The following is a 7,614-nucleotide window of genomic DNA, read 5'->3' as shown; positions in this document are numbered from 1 at the left end:
TACATATACATATACATATACATATACATATACATATACATATACATATACATATACATATACATATACATATTCAGTGCTAGAAACACAATTCAGGGCTTTGCACTTGCTAGGCAAGCTTCTAACACTGAGTTATACTACCAGCCCCACTCTCTTTAATTTAGTATCTTCCTGATTCCACAAATTTATATCTCTTTCTCATCTCAGTATCCCACATCCAGGATTATCCTAGGCATTATCAATGCCAGCAAATGATACCCTAGTGCAATGACTCTCAATCTTCCTAATGCTGTTCTGTAATTTAATTAAGCCCTTTAATACAGTTCTTCATGTTGTGGTGACCCCAACCATAAAATTATTTCACTGCTACTTTATAACTATAATTTTGTTAGGAGTCGTAAGTAAATATTTGATATGCAACCCCCAAAGGGGTGAAGATCCACATATTGAGAACTACTGCACCAATGAAATCTCCCCCATCCCAAATACTAATAGAAAATTTCAGCATCTCTATACTATGACTTCTGTTATGCACATGTTGACTTACCTCTTCATCCATGTCAGACTCCATGGTTCTCTGTTACTACTCTCGGTACACCTTTTAAAAGAGCCTATTTTCTTGTTTCTTCTCTTGTACTAAGCTAGTGTGATAATCAGTTTGGGGTCATCCTTGCTATATGTTGTCATACCAAAATATTCAACTGAACACAAATCTAAGAGCTATTAAGGAGGTATTTTATAGATGTTAATATCTATAGTCAGAAGACTTTAAGCACAAGAAATTATTCTTGATAACGTGGGCAGGCCTCCAACTGTCTGAAGATGAAATTCTGCCTCAAGAGTACATAAAACAGAGATTCTCAACCTGTGGGTAAGGTTGAGAATTGACCCCTTTAGAGGATTAAACTACTCTTTCATAGGAGTCATCCAAGACCATCTGAAAACACAGATATTTACTTTACAATTCACAACAGTAGCAACATTAGTTATAAAGTAACAATGAAAATAATGTTATGATTTGAGGTCACTACAACATGAGGAACTGTATTAAATGGTGGCAGCATGAAGAAGGTTGAAAACCACTGTTTTTCTTCTCCTATCTACTTATGCCAAAGACGGCAAACCTGCCAACACTCACACTAGGAAATTCTTGGGAGTCTTATCTATCTACCTATCTGTCGATACTTCCTACTGTTTTATTTAAAAACAGACTTTAATCACAGTACCCAGGAGGAGGCACAGGCAAGAGTATGGTTCCAGGTCAGCCAGGGCCATATTAGTAAAAATCCAGTCACACACAAAAAAAACCTAATTAATAAATTAATATTAATTAGGTTTACTTATTATTATGTGTATCAATGTTTTGTCTGCATGTAGGTGTACTATGTGCTTACTTCATGCTGGGAGAAATCAGATCTCCTGGAATTGAAGTTACAGACAGGTGTGAGCCACTTGTGAGTCCTGTTAATATAACCTGGGTCCTCTGCAAGAGCAGCAAGTGTTACTAACCACTGAGCCATCTCTTCTACTGGTTTTTATTCCCATAGGAACTGTGTTAAACATGGCAAAAACCTGACCCTGAATAAATCTTAATGTCTTACTGGTATTTCTTTATAATCAGTTAAATAATGTGATATTGGGGGTTAGGGGAGGATACACCTTATCAGGATTTGCACAAAATGGTAGATACACTTATCATCTTTCTGAAATTCATCTTACAGAAGCAGCCCAAATTCTGAAACACGGCCAGACCAAGGTTTCAAATAAGAGAGATCTACATTTACTCGTACATGAGTCACCCATCTTTGGAAGGATCCACGGGAACACTGTCTCCTAGTGGGTCGCTGGCACAGTGAGATTAACTGTGTCATTTTTAAGTCTTTAAAATGCTAATTAAACAATTTCAGTGAGGTTTGCCTTTTGTGATTTTGATTCTCCTGTACACTTTCAATTATAACCAAATTTAGGAAAGATACTTTGCTTTCTGCTCTTTATAAAGCAAGCAAAAATGTTTAAAGGTAGACTAATCCATGTTAAGGTTGGGACATTTCCAAATATCTCATAGGCCAAAGAAATTCCTAATGAACTGGCCAACATATTTGCTTCTGCTTGCTTGCATACATGCTTGCATGCTTGTCCTTATTCCCTGTAAAGTTAGATTCAGACTATAGAATAGAGATTGACTTTACTTCAGTATGTGTCAGACTTCCAAACAACTTACTACCTAAAGTGGCATAGACTGGGTTCTCAGTGAATCTGTCTTATATAACATCAGTGTCTTCATAGCTGCTATCCCCAAGAAGGATCAAGAAATTCCGCATGCCATTTATATCCCCAGAAATTGCAGAGAACACTAATAACTCCAAAGAACTGCTATAGTTACCTGATCTTTGATAAATTTTCATTCTTCAAGTCAAAAGCCTCAATAAAATTAAACATAAAAGATGAGACAGCATTCCATTTTCTTCAGTTGTGTTACATGATTAGAATTAGTCTCAGCTCCTATATTCCTACTTCAAAGATATTTGCCAAAATAAAGCTAAGCAAACATAGGGGATACTGTGTTATGAGAAATGGCATTAAAAGGGGGGATGTGGGGTGGAGTGGTGGCATTGTATCAGAGATCATTACTTGTTTTTGGAATGTTGCCAAATTTTAAGTCAGAGAGGATTACTGGTCCAAATGTTAACACAAATAATCTCAGTCAACTCAGATTAGTTGAGATTTTCAAACTTTAACAAATCCACCAGAGATGCAGACAGAAACAACTGGCATATCCTGGAGAATCTGAATTCGTACTGTGCATCAAAATGATTAAAAATTCACTTGACATTTTGCAGTCATTTAAAGTGGATTTTTTTTCCCCTGAAAACTCTAAAGCTTCCTGAATGCTTATCTACCACCAAGAACCACAGCAGTCTCATGCACTGCCTAACTCAACTGCAGGACACTATGAGGTGTATGACAGTCTTCTCATCTAAGGCTAGTAAGGCTGGCCTAGACATGCTGTATAACCTGAACCAGCTATGTCACAAAGTTAGTTACATGTGGAATATGGAGAGAAACTCAGAGATGATCCTAAAGACATGCTAGCCATTTCCTACGTTTTGGTTCCTTAACTTTTTAAAAAATTGGCAAATTTTAACCGAATCTGAAATCTCTGAAGATGTAACAGGAGATACAGGTTATTTGTTCTATTTGAGATATAACTCATATTATAGAGAAAATGGCACAAATTTTCTCAAAGCGTGCAGGTATGCACTCGTGCACACACATACACACACCTAAAGTGTTCAGAGATTTGCAGCAGGCTTTGATAGGGGGATGCTTTTCCCATCCTTTAAAGGAGCATAATTCACTGTATAACCATGCCTTAAACCCAAAACTTCTTGGGATAATGAATTCCCCATTTTGCCATCTTCCACAGTCCTGGAAGAGTATTTCATCCGAAGGCATGGTGCTATGAAGCAAATAGAATTTGCCATTCAGGGCTGGAGAGATGGCTCAGTGGTTAAGAGTGCAGACTGCTCTTGCAGAGGTCCTGAGTTCAATTCTCAGCAACCACATGGTGGCTCACAACCACCTGTAATAGAATATGATGCCCTCTTCTGGTGTGTCTGAAGACAGCTACAGTGTACTCATTCATATACATAAAATAAATCTTTTTTTAAAAAAGAATTTGTCATTCAAAGAAAAATCTAGCTTTTATCAAAAACTGTTGTATAAGTCTGATACTGGAGACAAATTAATAATTTTCTCTGATTCTTACTTCTCTTGCCTTAAGTTTTCCAGTCACTCAACAATTGCAATGAACAGCTTTAGCACAGATTCCACACTTCTGATGATAAACTACAAGGAAACAGAGGTTCCAGGACTGTCTTAGGCCTGCCTGCTGCTCTGAATGACAGAATGACTCATGCCAGTACTCCTGTCACCTGTTAGTGAACTCTGAATCCTGACTCTTCTCTAAAACTAGAGCTACATTAGGGTAGGAATGCACAGCCCTGGATGGTCAGGCAGTGATCAAAACTGAGACAACAAGCATCACAGTTCAAAGAGCAAGTGATTCATGTGTAAAGTTCCAGGGTTATGACTTTCTTGTCCTACATCAGTCAGAAATGCTACTATCCATACCACTGACTTGACCAGTCTTCTAGAGAACTGAGTCATCAGACATACTTCTACACCTGAGGTAAAGCATCTCAGGTATGGAGATGTCTCAAATTTGTCAAGTGACAGGCAAAGCAAAGCAACAAGAAACTGGCTCCTATTCAGCAACTCCTTAATACCACTAGGATGGCTTGTGGCTAGTTATTAACAACAAATTGCTGTCTCACTGCCGTCTAGTATCTTCTCTAACCCATTTCCATAATACCAGTCATGGAACAAATAATTATGATCCTAACTGTATTCATTTTGATACAATTTATTCTTTTCTTGGGGCCCAGAATAGTCTCAAACTCATCTTGCCTTAGATCTCAGATCCTGGGATTACAGGCATGTACCACCATTTGTGCCTCAATTTATTCTTACACTAATTCCTTTTCCAGGTAATTTCTCTCAGGGTTGAAAGAAGCATGAAGCAAATAGTTTCCTAGTCTGTCATGATAATTAAACTCATTAAGGGAACATATGAACATATTCTCTTCCTTTCATATTCTCTTCCTTTCAAACACCAGATATTTTTTAAAAGGGGGAGGGTTCTTTATGATGAGCTAGAATAGTACAGTAGTGATGAATGCATAATTATACAAATAAACTACTAAAAAGTATACTCTATAAGGGCAACTCTTTTATGTGAATTAAATAAAAAAAAAGCTGTTTAAACAACAAATTTAGGAAACAACCTACAGAATTTAGAAAACAACCTAACTGAATCTATGCAGAGTCTGAATTTCTCAAATAATTTCTTAATTCTGGAGTCCGTTCCAGAACCCAATATATTTAACTAGATAAAGCAATAAAAGTTTGGTGCCTCAAGACCTGTATCTCATAATAATGAAGTCATTTTCTTACTTTTTCATTCCTATCTTACCAGTAAATAAGTTTATCTGAACTACTTTCATACTGAAAAGAAATAGTTTTCAAATAGTGGAAATGCACCAAGACTTGGAGTTTTAAACCCATATGCTTTGTGAGTTGGATAAGTAAAAGTTAAAACATAACCTTTCTAGTAACGCCTCTAAAAAATTAAGCAACTCTAAACTACCAAAAATATTTATGAAATACATTTACATAGGCTATTGTACTTTTCAAGTTAAATCATCAAAAATCTTGTGAAATAATAGTCACAAAAGGATAAATATAGCTCAGCGGGTAAAGATACTTGCCCTGGAAGTCTGGGAACCTGAGTTCCATGTCCAGAACCCACATAAAGGTAGAAGAAGAGAACCAAGCCCACACAGTTGCTCTTAGGCTTCCACATGCACACAGGGGCATGTGTGATCCCACCCCACAAAAAACATCATGCAGGCACACCCACGATCATAATCTTTTAAGGGAGATAAATGCAATCATATTAGATTTCTAATGAAACATCACTGTTGTGTCTGGGTGTATTCATACATATGACTGGAGAAAGCCCTGATCTAAAATACTGGAAGTGGACAAAGTTCTCAACTGTGACGACAAAGTACCAAGTAAATGCCCTTCATCTACAAGAGACTGTAAGGGTTTCATTTGGAGATTTTGAAGTATCTCTCACTTTTAAGTATAGATGCTCAACTTTTTATATATGAATATACAGACACACAAGCCACAATCCTCTATTTTATTAACTATATAGAAAAAAATATCAGGGGTGGTTAATGGTCTAGAAGTGGAAAAAGTGATTCCAAACCCTCTGGTGGTTTTAACAGGTAGTATCCTCTATTAATCTATGATCTAGCCAACTGAGAGTGATATGAGACACTACTGAAACTTAGTGGAGAATTTAAGGCTTAATTTTAAATTTTTGTCTATAAAAGTCTTTTAATCAATCCAATGAGTATGACTTCCATGCTTGGTGATGGAGAAATGATGCAACATAGGCCTATAAGTATCATTTTGATTGCTTGCTTTCATCAGACACAGCAGTAAACCTCCCAGGTTTAACAGCCTCAATAAGAGAACTGAAGTAACCATTACCAATGACAAGAAAATTGCGGGGGGGAGGGGAGAGATTTAAGAATAAAGATGGTATATTTAAGCCAAATCTAGATAGTCTTCCTAACATAACATTATCCTTGGAAGTTCCAGTAAAATGAATCAAATTCCTTACTTAACATACATCCCTTATATAATCGTCTCATTTAAAGGCACACCTATTCTGTTCCATTAGTACCCTAATACGTAAGGGTCTTTCTCTTGGCCTTCACATCTTCTCCATCTGGATACAGTACTAAGAGCTGCCAAATGAATGAATGAAATAAACATATGTTCTAACTGACTAGGTACTACTTGGTGGATGCTGATCTCAAAACACAATAGACCGACAGACCAGAATTCTACTGAAAAGATCACTTAATTTCAGAAGTAAAAATAGCAACTACCGGACACCGTGCGGTCCACATGTTATTAAATTCCCGGTGGGATAGGAAACTTTCAGGAATGACAATGTAAAGCGTTCCTTACGGTACTTTAAAATGGACTTGGCTCTACCTTGTCTGGACTAGGAACCCAAGCACAAGACAAAGAGACAGCGGCGAGGGAAAGTCAAAAGGTCAGCGCCAGGCGCCCCTCTCAAGGCGCGGCCCGCAGGCCAGCGCGCTCGCGGCCACCCGGCTCTTCTCGGCGTCGCGGTACTCACGTCCGCACAAAGAAACCGCCCATAGTCAAAACACGCTACCCGTGGGTGCGGGAGACGTATGCACGGTCGCGTCGGCCCGACCTCCGCGGGAGCACCTCCGAACTTGCCGCCCACCCGCTCCATTCCCCCCCGCGCGACTCTGAAGCCGGCCGGAGCGGTGAAGCCAGGTCGCGCGGAGTGGACCACGCCCCCCACTGCCCCCGCCGCCCGCGCTATTGTTCCCGCGCCGCCCCCGCCCCGCGCGCGTTCCCGGGAGGGGGTCACGGCCGGGGAAAGGCGGCGGCCGCGCGAACCGCGGCGCCCGCGCACTCACCCGGCAGTGCAGCCAACAGCGACCTGGAAGCCCGTAGCGGAGAGCGGCGCCGTCCCGCGGTGGCCGCGGCCGCTACTCAATCCTGTTCGCGGCTCCGCGTTTCGGCCGCAACGTCCGGCCTCGGCCGCTCCGCTGACTAACAGAGACGCGGGCCGTCAACGCGCACGCCCGCCCACGTCATCGCGCAGGGCCCCGCCTCCGCGCCGGCGAGCGGCCTGGGGGGGCGGGGCAGCCCCGGGGGCCCGGATTACAGGGGCGTGGCCCCGCAACTGGGGGCGTAGCTACACTGGAGGGCGGGCAGCAGTAGCGAGGTTCCCCCCCCGAGGGCGGGGCCGAGAGCAGAGTCTGGAAAGCCGCGTGTGAGGGGCGTGGCTGGGAGCAGCAGGGGGCGGGTCTGCGACGGCACGTGTCGGCGCGTGTCGGCGAAACACCAGTCATAGCTTAAGCCTGCGGGTTGCTAGCCTTGCGGGAAGGAGGGGTGAGTGTTTGAAGGTCAGGCACGCGTGCCAGGGCA

General features: G+C 41.4%; 1 protein-coding gene across 3 annotated transcripts in view; it reads right to left on the bottom strand.

The window, feature by feature from the left end:
- The window catches only part of Mapk8 (mitogen-activated protein kinase 8), a 68,025-nt gene extending 60,746 nt beyond the window's left edge, over positions 1–7,279 (bottom strand). For 2 of the 3 annotated variants that reach the window (XM_028789089.1, XM_028789086.1), the window contains exon 1: positions 7,101–7,279. The gene's annotated coding sequence lies outside the window, so the exon portion shown is untranslated. Of the gene's footprint in view, positions 1–6,787; positions 6,873–7,100 lie in introns of those variants that run through there. The other variant, XM_028789087.1, reaches the window with a different exon arrangement.
- Positions 7,280–7,614: the final 335 nt, after the last annotated feature.

Source organism: Grammomys surdaster, unplaced genomic scaffold (genome assembly GCF_004785775.1).
Source record: "Grammomys surdaster isolate TR1022 unplaced genomic scaffold, NIH_TR_1.0 125789, whole genome shotgun sequence".
Lineage (NCBI taxonomy): Eukaryota > Metazoa > Chordata > Mammalia > Rodentia > Muridae > Grammomys > Grammomys surdaster.
The sequence above is the reverse complement of the archived record's forward strand: the minus strand, read 5'-3'. Positions and strand labels throughout refer to the sequence as shown.